Source organism: Lepidothrix coronata, unplaced genomic scaffold (genome assembly GCF_001604755.1).
Source record: "Lepidothrix coronata isolate B3197 unplaced genomic scaffold, Lepidothrix_coronata-1.0 Scaffold20, whole genome shotgun sequence".
Lineage (NCBI taxonomy): Eukaryota > Metazoa > Chordata > Aves > Passeriformes > Pipridae > Lepidothrix > Lepidothrix coronata.
The window spans coordinates 1755015-1767598 of NW_016690200.1; the positions used below are offsets into that span (position 1 = coordinate 1755015).

Here is a 12584-nt window from a genome sequence, read left to right on the forward strand (position 1 = left end):
AGGGAAGGGAAGGGAAGGGAAGGGAAAAGGAGAATATTCATATAACCCAGGAATTCATTTTTTTTACAGCTTGGTATAATAACCCCCATTAGTGAGAAATTAGAAAACCAGAGTTTCACCTTCATAATTCAGAAACAATAAGAATGCTTCAGACATATATATGCATAGCTTAACTTCAGAGTTTTGGTGTTCAGTAGTACAAGTCTTCAAATATTCCTACTTCTACCCTCCCTCAGTGACCACTTACCACCCATAACCTGTGTTTGAGGAAGTCGCTGCTGAGTTGAATAAAGGTTGTACCATTCAGATGAATTCCTGTTCATTAAGCTTCCACTCAGTGTAATCACAGTGATGACCCAAGACATTGGGAAAGAGAAAGTCAAGTTCTACAGTCTGGCCAAATCAACACCTTTCCATTTGGCAACATGATGGTTTTACCCAAATCACTGCAAATAAATGGCTGTATATTCAATGATGCCAATGATACTTAATTTATACAGTGTCTTGCTCATTTGCAAGTGCCTTAAAAAAATAAAAAAGGTTATCATTTAACTTATGTTGGGCACATGAAAATAGAAGTGAAATGTCTTGCTCAAGACATCAGGAGAATGACAGAATCAGGAATGGAGCCTGAAGCACACATATATCCCATCTTCAAACCATCCCTGATGTTATATTGCTTCCCAATTTAGTGTCCTAACCAGTCTAGTCACATGCAGTCCTTCTCAGCATTCTCGAGAGTTCTCTCTCATTATCATTTCATAGCACCCAGCCTGATGAAGGAAATATTTCTAATTCTTCTTATGGGTGTCATTTTTTTTTTCCTGAAATGTACAGATCTGAAATTTTGGACAACTTCTTGGAATTGGCCCTGCAGGTCCCATATGCCTCCATCACCCTCCCTAAATATTCACAGCATTGCCCTGTGCTGGCTCAATGTGCTGGATGCCCAAGTGTAACTGCACCAGGAGAGCTCTCTCCGGGGGCCACAGGCCAGATGACAAAGAGCCAGGAAAGGAGGTTCATAGCTGAATATCTTTGCCCAAGGGAAAGCAGGCCAAAGAATACAAAATGTCAGCAGAGGGCATGGTGCCCTTGATTGAGCCGAGAAGGGCCCCCACTGGCTGGAAACCCAGAATTAACAACAACAGCAACAACAAGAAAATTAGTAAGGCTTGCCAGCTGGGGAGAGACATCTGGCTAGTGATCAGAGGGGTCTGTGAGTCAATTAATCCATCTCCGAACTGGATTAGTGCACTGAAACATGCTTCCCTTCACTGCTGCAGAGGGACCTGTTGAATGAGCTGTAAAGATGAATGGAACTAAAGAAATTTTATTTAGATGAAGAAAAATGGCTCTGAAGTAGTGAGTGGGTGGTTTTTACATGCCTTATGTGCTGCAAGAATTAAGCACAATTCAGAGAATTTAGGGCATGAAGCAGCCATTTGGATACAAAAGCTCTTGAATTTAAGATCTGGTGGATTTAAAATTTGTATCTAGATATCTGTCAATTTATTTCTCATGATTATAGCATACCCAGGAGAAAAGATATTACAATTTAGAAGAAATAACACTTTGAGTCCATTCTTTCACAACTGTATTAAATCAAGTTACTGTGTGCATCTCCGGAGAAGCTATTCCTGAGCTCTTTTGCTACTAGTTGGGTTGGCAGTTCTGTTGCTCAAGGACATCACCTTGCATTTAGATCTGGACAGACCGAGACTCAATCTCCACCTTCTCTGTCATTGCAGATCAATGGGACATGGTCTCATATACTTTTCAGATCATCAGAGACAGGACCTGAAGGCACCTCTTTGGTCATTGGGTTCAGTTCCCACTGTCATGAGCCATCAGCTCATATAATCCCTTCTTTGGATTTCTTCAGCTGCCTCTTAAATTTTGCTTTTTTGACTGTTATTCCTGCTGTCAGAAAGCTTTTCCAAAATGTCATTCCTCTGCTGTTTAGCAACTTCTTTATAATTTCCAATGTCTGTTTATTCAGGACCATGTTACAGTCATTTGTTCTCATGCCAGAAGTGTCTTTCAGTCTCCTCCCTTCTGAGTATTCAGACCCCTGAGGTGTCTATGGATAGCTGTCAAAAACTTTAGCTTCCTTTTCTCTAAGCTAAATAAGTGAAGCCCCATTGCTCTCCTCCCTTAAGACAGTCTCATCAGTCCCCTGTTCTTTGTAGTAGTCCTTCTCCTTATCTATTCCTAATTCAATTATTATTTTCATACTAATACATGGATTATACACAAGTTTTAAATGGTATCCTGTGCAATGGCACAAACAACACCTTGCATCTGCAGAAAATACTCTTTCCATCTGTATCCTGGAAGTTGCATTCACTGACTGGGTGCAGCATGCACCCATGTAATCTCCTCTGTTGTTTTCAAGAAAGGAACTTTCAACTTTAGGAAAATATGAGGAATTTCAGTTAGCAACTGAAAGCTTGTACTTGAGACCTTTTGGGAAGAGACACTCAATTTTTTTTTTTATTCAAGAGAGGATGCCCAGAGACATTCTTGATGCAGCTGTTAGCAAAGCAAATTGAGTGCTGGGATGCATCAGGCAAGATTTCTCTAGCAGAGGTGGTGAGGAGTGTCTTTGTGTATTACTAATGAGCTAAATAGTGCCAGGGAAAAGTCCTTGACAATATAATTCCAATTGCCCATACTGAGAAATTGCAGGAATGATCCCTGGAATACTTCTGACCTGAGTCATGGCGTTCTTTTGGGATGTGACACTGTCCCAAATAATTCCTAGATGTGTGTTGGGACTTAGGACATGGTGGGGACCATTAACCATTTCCATTCTCAATGTGGGTCCCCTTTTCCAGGGGCTGAGGGAGGGTAGATGGATGGCTGGCCACAACTGTGGGCCTAATGCTCTCATTGCATCAGGACAGTCCCACAGAAATTTAGTTTATAAGACAAGACATAGCTATTGACATGATAATTGTACAGCTCCTCGTCTGAAGGACTGTGCACAGTTCTGATCATCTGCACTCATGACAGAGGAGCTCGAAGATTGCAAGTACAGCTCTCAAACACTAACAGACACCAGACTATGGTCATATCACTTAATTGCTAAGACAGTCTCTAGCCATGGAGTTTGACCAAGATAACTCTCCCAAGACAACTCCTGGGAAGGGGCTGGAGACTGTCTTAGCCCCAGCAGTATTCACATCAGACCCCTGGGATGAGACCTTGGAATTCTGGAGCTCCAGAGATTTTCATTGTAAGGGCACAGCACAGCTCTGCTAGATAGTATCCAGACCAGAGAGTGGTCCAAGGCCCACCCCATTTGCTAAGATAATTTCAGCCAAACTGGATCAGATGTAGTGAAGAATTATCTGGGTGATCAAGAGAATGCAGAATTAACTCTATGAGAGCACATAAAAATGATTGTGAATGCTTCTGAAAAATCTACTTTATACTCAAATAGAACTTTATGTACAGAAACTGTCCACAGCCCCTGGGAATTTGGTTCCCAACTCTTTTAACTGGAGCATCTCAAATCATTTCAGCTCTCAGATGTCATGTGTGAGAGACAGTGAGTTTTGACACAATATGTGTCAAATATACCTCCAAAGAGATGCAGCACTTCTCTGGGAGGTAATGACAACTGCTGAGCATGATTTCCTTCCAAATTAATATGAAAACTCCACAGATATCAGTCAAGAGAAATTAACTCTCCTAAAGATATTTCATAGGAATCACTTTCTTTCCTCTGTCTTTGCTATCTGTCTCGTCTCTCAAGGAAAATGCCAAAGTGGATAAATTCAGAACTTACAAAGGGGCCTAGAGTAATGAAAGCCCAAACACATCTGTACATAACCAGGGCTGTATTGGGTTGGCAGGCATCTTGTCCCCATTGCTACTGTGTTACTCAGTGTCCATTACCATCTATCGACTGTTATCCAACACAGACAGCCCCAGAGATGAAGAAGGAAGGACTCTTGGCACATGTATAAAGCCTACTGTAGTGAGTGTTTTGCGTCTTTAGGACCCCTGGTTTTACTTACACATTGCTTAAAATACAATATTTGGCACAAATTCAGGCACCTCATCAGAGGAACCAGGAAGGGAAGGAGAATCACTTCTGTCTCATTCTCTTTAAGTGCAAAGGAAAGACTCAAATCTGGTCCCCGGTTTGGGATATGTTCAGAGCAGAGTTCCCACAAGTAAAACACTCTTTGTTTTGGGACCACCAATACTTCTTCCTCCTCTGATGGTGTCTGAGGACACAAGTGAAGCATATGCAAGCTTTCTGGAGGGAATACGTGAAGAAAAGGATCAATGCCATGATTTACAGTGATGCAGAAGCACCTCCATCCACTTCTGTACAGCTTTGAGGAAGGCATACCAGGACTAACCCAACCCTTCTCACTAGACTGAGGCACCCCCTGCACAGAGCTGGCTTCTCTTCTAGGGGTTCTCTTCTAGATTTTTGCTCTGTGCATGTGCAAGTGACACACAACACAGTAAAACAAAAGCCCATGGCTTAGGACTTTTGTTACAGGTGCTTCCCAAACATGTTTATCAACTCATTTCCTCCCCCACACCCCCCACAATTAGCAGCCAATTGCTGACACCATTTTGCAATTTTGAGATGTCTATATACTCCTCAATTCATTCATTTCACAGTTGTGTTCTATGCAATGTCTCTTCTACAATCTTTTGATGCATAAATCAAAAGGAAATCTAATAATAAAAAGTGATCATAAATAGATACATATGCTTGAAAATAAGAATTACAGCATGAAATGCAGGTAGATATGGATAGAAGAAAATCTAAATTTATGGACTTTATAAATATAGCCAAACTTATTCTCACAGCCCCATCAATGTGATAAAAGTACTCCAATGTGTTTCATATCACCAGTGGGGAATATGGGATTTATAGGGAGGGAGAAATGTTACTGCAGGCACACTTGACATGGAATTGTGAATTCAGTTGAGATTTCATGATCAGCAGCTGATAAGTTAACCATGATGAGAGAAAAGAGTCAATTAGGACAGCTTTAGGAGCATGAATTAAATCTAAATATCCCTTTATAGCCATTAAGCCATATTCCTTCAATATGGCACAGCAAGAGACAGAAGAAAAGACCAAGGAAAGACAAGCCTGGCCCAGCTGATTGCTACCTATCTAATCTCTGTCAAGTGCAATCTTATAAGTGTTTGCTTCCAGCAAACACAAACCACCAGCAGCGGTCATCTCAGAAGTGAGCAGTCCCTCATTCAAGAAGGAAAAAATAAATGGATATCTTAAACTTACCTCCAAACTGCCCTGACCTTACACTCATGTATAAGAGAACCTGTGTATTTTAAAAAGAAAGTGCTCTTTAAGGAGAGATTTTTAAGCTGTTTAATAGGATGCCCAACCGAAACTCTGGGAATAATAAAGGAGTGTTTAAAGCAGACTGCCTGCCTCATTCAGATATGTCAAGGAGCTGATCCAAAGACACACAGGAACTTTAAAAGGTGCTGGAGCCAGACCATCAGTTTCTAGTACTAATAGGAGCCGAGCTGTTAATGTTTTTGCATGACATCCTGCAAGGAAAATCACTGGCATTTGTCTCAGTCAGGAGAGATTTCACCATCTGTTATTGTAGAGACCCAATAATGATAAAAAAACCAAATAAGCAAAAAAACCTAACACTCTGTCAAATTTAGTGAGGTCTTAAAATATTCCTGCACAGGTAGAGGATTTTGCTGGAGGAGAATCAAGACAGCAACGGGCTCAATTACTTCCAAGTTCCCTGTGTAGGACCTGTCAAGCAACTCCTATCATCACGTCTGTAAGTGAGTGTGAGTAATGGGTTTTATTTAAATTCATGTGGTGTTTTGCTACCTACACCCAGACAGATAATGGACATAGACCAGAACAATGATCACTGAGCAGCTATCACTTAATTCTTGTTTTATTCTGCAGCTTGCCTGCCTTCATCTGTCTTCCCTCCTGACGAAGTAAGCACGTTCCTTCTGTCTCAGATGGAAATTCAATGGCCTATTATGAATTCATCACAAGTTTTACATTTTCCATCCAAAATCATGAGAGTGATACAAAAAACAAAAGCCTACAGAATTTGTTTCCAAAAGCATTCAGCTTCACGCATATATGTTTAGCTTTCTGCAGTTTAATTCCTTATCCCCCAAAACACACAGTCATCTTCCCTCTGAGTAGCAAATCTAACATTTAAAGATTTTATTTGCCTCACCAAAAACAATAGGTACTAAGTATGGTGGTAAGGGCAGATCATCCTATGAAATAATCTGTTGACTAGCTGCAGTTCTATTGATTTAAGAAACACAAAGAAAATATGCTGAACAAGATGGGGGGGGGGATTATGTAGCATCACGTGAATGTGGTAGTAAAGCATCCTACATACTCTCATCATTGTCAGCTTCCTGCAGGAAAAAAATATGTGTTCAGCCCTGAAAACTACATCCTTTCAATGCAAGTATTCATGCACATTCGTTTGCTCTAGCTATCTGAATTCCTTTGGGTTTAGGAAAGCTGTCAAAACCTTATAAGTGTGAATGCTGTTGTGTAAGTAAAATTAATCACTCCTTTTCTGCTTCCCATATTTTAAAGATTTAAATGAGTCTTATTGCTGGGGAACAGATGAAGAGGAGCAGAGGGGCTGTCAATATGGAATTGTAAATCTTCTGGCATTTAAAGTCTTAGATCTAATTGACCTCATGACGGTGCTTCAGACCAGCACCTATCTTGGTGTTGTAAAGCAAGCTAACTATCTTTACCCAGGCATGAATCCCACTTTGCAATCTGTTGTAACTAACTAGGGTATGAGGCTCAAGTGGAATGCTCCAGTCAAGCAAGTAAACATCAAAAAACAAACAAAAACATTTGCATTTGAGGAAGTATGAAATACATTTATCATCTGCCCTTTAAGCCTGTGTAAGTGCTGGAGTAAGGAGACAGTAATATGAATAGTTGTAAGTCAGTTACTAAATAAAATGGAAATATATGAATAATTAATGCTAATAATAATTGGGGCTTGCCAGACTGGTGTGTGATGAGGTTTTAGTTGATGCTTGTCAGGGATTGTCTGGGGAGAGGGCTTCCTCTCTGTCCAGATCGCCCAGCTCACTGTGGGCTGCAAGCCAAGATATAGGCTGGCTATTTTCAGTACAGTGAGGAGGAGTTCCCAGCAACATCCTGCTGATGGCTGTAAGATGAAGGCTGGCTTCAGAAAGCAGTGTCAGCCAAGCACCGTTGCCTAGAGGCTGTCTGTCTACACCAGCAACTCTGTCCCGAGGCACTTCAGACTCAGTAGACGTTATTGACACCCTCATATTTCTGCTGGCTTCCCTCCACCTCCCCATAGCCATTAGAAAGGCTTTCCAGAAAGCACTTTGGAGCAGGAGCCAAACCCAGATGCTCTGAAAATCCCATGGGATTTTCCTAAGGAACTTGCATGTGCCCAGAAAATAGAGGGAGCCCTGGGAAGATGGCTAGCTTATGATTTTTTCTCTATGTGGTAGCAGGAGAGATGATCCCACAGGGCTTATTAACTGTTCTGTCATCATTCCTTTCTGAGGGAGCTGGTAATGTAATTCTCCAGAAGAGATCTCCTGTTTGACCAGAGTGAGTGCCCCTAGTTCTTGCTTTACCTGTCAACATACTGTCTCACAACCCAGAAAAAAATCTTTGCTGGCAAGATATGTCACAACATTGAAGTTAGTTCAGAGGCATGGTGCCAGCTGAATGGATCTGTCTAAAGCCTGGAGAACATGGAATTCGTGTCACTATCCAATGGGGCCAGATTTCTGCTGCCATCAGAGCCACATCTAATTTACCTCCATGCAAAGAAGAACAGAGTGTACTCATTGACCAGACTACCATTCACTGGAGGAGCACGTAACACATTACAAGCATTAATTCTTAGGACACAACTGCAAGGCCAGAAAGTAATATTATCTCTATCTTCTATAGGTACAAAGAGGTGAGCCAAAGGCAGAGATGAGACTGGAACCAACTTTCAGTGCTCTGTTTTACTTACTAGACTGGAGCCTTTCCAACAAATGGAAGAGGATTTTACATGTTATGAGTCCAAAGTCTCTTGAAAAAATAACTCATGTGCTTTAATGAGCCAATTGCAGGAAAAATGTAATGTACGTGAGTTTTCCTGAGATTTAGGCAAGTTACTATCTAAATTAGATGATTGTCATACAGTCAAAAAGTGCTGAAGGACACCTTCATACAAAATTCCAGGGTTCCCTCCTTCTCATCAACAAAACAATGGGTATTCAGGGCACTTTAAGCTGTTTTGACCTATTATTGTAGAGCTCTTTTCTCTTGGTTCTGCTGCAGTCAGTGAATTTTCCCATTTAAATTCAGTACCTTCATGAACAAATAGCTTTGTAAAGCTCTTGGCCTAGTTGTCTAGTTTAAGTGAGGCAACACTGGTAAAGAGAAATGGGAATTCAGTTAATGGATCTGAGGAGAAACAAGTAAGCTCTGGATAATGAAGACCTGAAAAAGTGTTTTGGTAACCTAAATGGTGTCTACCTTTTGCAGCTATATCAGTCATAACAGGATCCATTTCTTCTTGTTTGTGGACTGGGCTGTACTGAAGGTAATACCACACTGCCTTGAGCTTCTTGTACTCTTCATTGTTCTTAGATATTGGTGATCTCAGAGTTCTATCCTGGCACTGGGAATGAAGTGATCTTTGCTTCTTCTGCCATTAATTCATGCCATACTTTGTTTTCTCCACAGCTTCTCATTGGTAAAATACAGGTATGGCATTATCCCCTGTCATAAAGGGATCTGTAGTGGTGGGGAAATACAAAATATTCTTGTTTATCTGTTCAGCTACTGAAAAAGAGAGACCTGCTCACAACTCCATGAAAAAAAATATTTCTGAATGTGAGGGTTAGGTGTTCAAAACAACGAAGTACCCTAAAGAAAATGAGGTGTGTTGCAGGTTTACTTCCCTGTTGCCTTGCTGAGCCATCAGGGATGCTGTCAGTCCCCAAGTGAAGATCATAACATTAGTTTAGACTCACAGTATGCACTGAAGCACAGCTAATGCTCTCCTGTAATTGTTTACCAAATGCTGAAAGCAGCCAGAAAGACCACATGCATGCATTCACATATATGCTCACTGCTATGCTTAGGCTGACGGAAATTTTATAAATTGCTAACCCTGTCTGGAACTGTATTGCTCCCAACCAAACATCAGCACACTGATTTGGGCAGCAGATCAAGGAGTGGAAAATAGGTTCTATGAAACAGCAGGCTTAACAGCTGAAAGCATCAAAGCTCTGAGCTTCCATACTGGCCAGATGATGAGTATTTAATTTCTTCCCTGTGGGTCCTGCAATGCAACAGAAAAACAGGAACAAATTCATAGGTCAGTCCTGTTGTCCTTTAAGTATCAATGAACAAAGTTTGTACCTTCTATCAGAAATTAAATTTCTCAATTGGTATATTCCTATGGACCACCAATAGTCATGTTAATGTGGTCCATGTACTCAACATGGTCACGATGAGGACCTGGCCTCACTTTCAGCAGTCACTCAGGGGCACCAGCATGCATCTGGCAAAACTGGTTTGTTCACTTGCACATGTGTGAACAAGGCAGATACTGCTCCAGACATTGAGAACAGATGTGTCCATAAGACCCAGATATCTATCACATGCAGATGTCTACCAAAGCTCTCTGACTTTCTTAGTACACCTACTCAAATTCCATAAACTTTGTACTAGATGCATCAAATAAGAGAGGAAAGGAGAGGAAATTTAATTTTCCACTTGAAAAATTATGGTTCTTTCATTTCTATGCCTCCCCACATTACACTCATATTTAATTTAAGATCTTAAGTGGTTCTAAATAAGCTCCTAAGATTCAGTTTAAGCACAGGATATTCATTCAGGATGAATGAATAATTCTAAATAGCTGGAACAAGAGAACAAAAAGGTTTTAACGTTAACAATGGGACAGATCCACCAACAAGATAACTATGATTGACACAAATGGAGCTTCCTTCACTGGTACTTAATTTGGCCATTGCATTGCACAGTGTTTTACTCCTTGTGATTACAATCCTAGCTCAAAACAGTCTGTTGGTACAAGAGAACTCACAGTTCAAGTCTATAATACCCCTGACTCAATGAACCAGTGAACCACACCAAAGTCTCACGTTGACTCTACTGGATGTCGGTACAGCTACTGGCACAAATTCTTGAATTGAGCTTGAAAAATGTACAAGTTTTCTCTGACTGTGGTGCCTGTTGCTAAATTTGTCAAACATTTCCCATCATGTGGCTGTCTCAAGCCCCAGGTGAATGGAAATATAGGGTGTTTTCCACTTGACACTCAGTCTAAGGTGAGCTGAGAGCAGGATAAGGGGGGGAAAGTTTCAGACAGGAATTGTGCAAAAGGTACAAGCGGACAAGTGGAGATGGAAGGACTGCTGCTTTGCCATTTAGAAAAAGTTCCAGCAAGCTTTTCCTTAATAAGCAATTGCAGTTTTTTATGTCAGGACACTGAGAGTGAGCACATGAGTCATGTGATTGAGATTTTTGCTAAACCTCTGAGAATGTCCTGAAGCTGGGCTGTTACCAGCCCTTCAACATAATCACCACTTACACATGCTGAGGGAAGCCTTCTTAAACACCAGGAGCTGAAACCTTTAAAGAGTCTGTCCATGCTTAGAAGGCTTGAGCCTCTCAGTGTTTCTAGTGCCATCCAGAATAATCCCACACAATAAAGCAGGAAGTTGCATTGCTTCACTGTGTCTGCTTGGGACCAACTTATCCATGCCAAGAATAACAAAATCATAGAAGCAAAGTTGGGATTTTATTGCCATTGCTGTTCTCAGCAGCCAGCCATGGTAGGGCTGACCCCCAGAAGAGTCTCTTCTCCATTATCAGCACAGTTGGGTAAAATTAAAGGAAAAAATCCTGCCACTTAAATGTTAGGGGCATCTAAAGTGTCTTGCAGTATACAGATAACTTAGGAGAAAGAGGCTGCTGACATGAAGAGGGGAAAGGTTTGGAAGAGGAACACAGGAAAATCGCAACAGGGAACAAGGAATGGGATACACCTGAGAACAGCTACTGACCTGAGCAGTGATCAATGAAAGGAACAGTTCACAGACTGAAGAAATGGAACTTCTAGCATTTGCAATCTATCATAACAAGCAAACTTCCTACACTCCAGCACCCTGACTGCAGAGTGCCAAGTTAACTCACCAAGTTCATGCTGGACTAACTGGGGCACACTGTGATGATAATAAAAGCATTTATCTCTCATGAATGCAAGCTTATGGATTGATAGATCATTTGATCTGTGTGACTGTATTATGGATTTGCCATTAGCTTTCATCTTTAGCCATGCTGACAGAATCAAAAAACATATTTATTGCACTGGGTGGGTTTTAATCGACTTTGTATTTTCCTGTGAGTACAGTTGGAACACAGATAATCTGCAAAATACACTGAAAATCTTCTAGTTTATTTTGGTTTATTCATATTTTTCAAAAAAAAAACCACCCGAAGAGCATATCACAGATGTATTCTCCTGTAAAAGCTTTACATAAGATTTGAAGGAGAATAAACTAGCATTAGCCATAGAAGAGAGAAAGATGCAGTGCAAAAAAAGCTTATCCTCTGGGCCTGATGAAGAAAACAGCTCGAAGCCAGCAAATCAATGATCCCAAAATGAAACTGAAACACTGTCCACAGAAAGAATGGATTTGCAAAATGTGAGTTCTCCCTATTTCATATGGTATTGCTCCTATTCACAGAGGGGGGCTTTTAGTACTAAGGCACAAGGTCTGACGCTGTCAGGGCCTGCTAACATTAAAATAATGTGACAGAGGGACCAATCCTTAGCTAGACTAAAATTTTAAGAGAGCATGAAGGGGAATCCATCTTATCTAGACCATCTTACCCACCTTATCTAATCCATCTTAGCTTTGTTGTTGACGTCTACTTGTGAACTAACTGACTCTTTGTGGATTTCATCAATACAGTCAATAGAGTGCAGGGTGTGAATCAGCCTAAAATAGAAAGGACCTGAGGGTTTTGGTGAACAAGCTGTCCCTGAGCCAGCAGTGTGCCCTGGGGGCCAAGGAAGCCAATGGTATCCTGGGGTGCACTGGGAAGAGCATTGCCAGCAGGTCAAGGGAGGTGAGCCTGCCCCTCTACTCAGCCCTGGTGAGGCCACATCTGGAGCTGCTGTGTCCAGTTCTGGATTCCTCAGCTCAATAGAGACATGAGACTCTTGCAGCAGGTCCAGAGGAGGGCAACAAAGATTAGGGGACTGGAGCATCTCTCTTACAAGGACAGGCTGAGGGAGCTGGGCCTGTTTAGCCTTGCAATAGGACAAGAGGCAACGGGCAGAAACTGATGCACAGGAAGTTGCCCCTGAATATTAGGAAGAATTTCTTTAGTGGCTGTGCATGAGAACAGATTGACCAGAGAGGTTGTGAAGTCTCCTTCTCTGGAGATATTCAAGAAGTGGATAAGCCTGCTTGAGCAGGGAGGTTGGACCAGATGACCCACTATGGTCCCTTCCAACCTGATCCATTCCATGATTCTG

The 12584-nt window shown here is 41.4% G+C and overlaps 1 protein-coding gene across 4 annotated transcripts in view; it reads left to right on the top strand.

Moving 5' to 3' along the window:
* Positions 1 to 12584, top strand: part of GRM3 (glutamate metabotropic receptor 3) — a 103463-nt gene that overhangs the window by 32314 nt on the left and 58565 nt on the right. For 2 of the 4 annotated variants that reach the window (XM_017807847.1, XM_017807849.1), the window contains exon 2: positions 5709 to 5817. The exons of 1 other annotated variant lie outside the window; for it this stretch is intronic. The gene's annotated coding sequence lies outside the window, so the exon portion shown is untranslated. The remainder of the gene's footprint in view (positions 1 to 5708; positions 5818 to 12584) is intronic. One more of the 4 variants, XM_017807850.1, reaches the window with a different exon arrangement.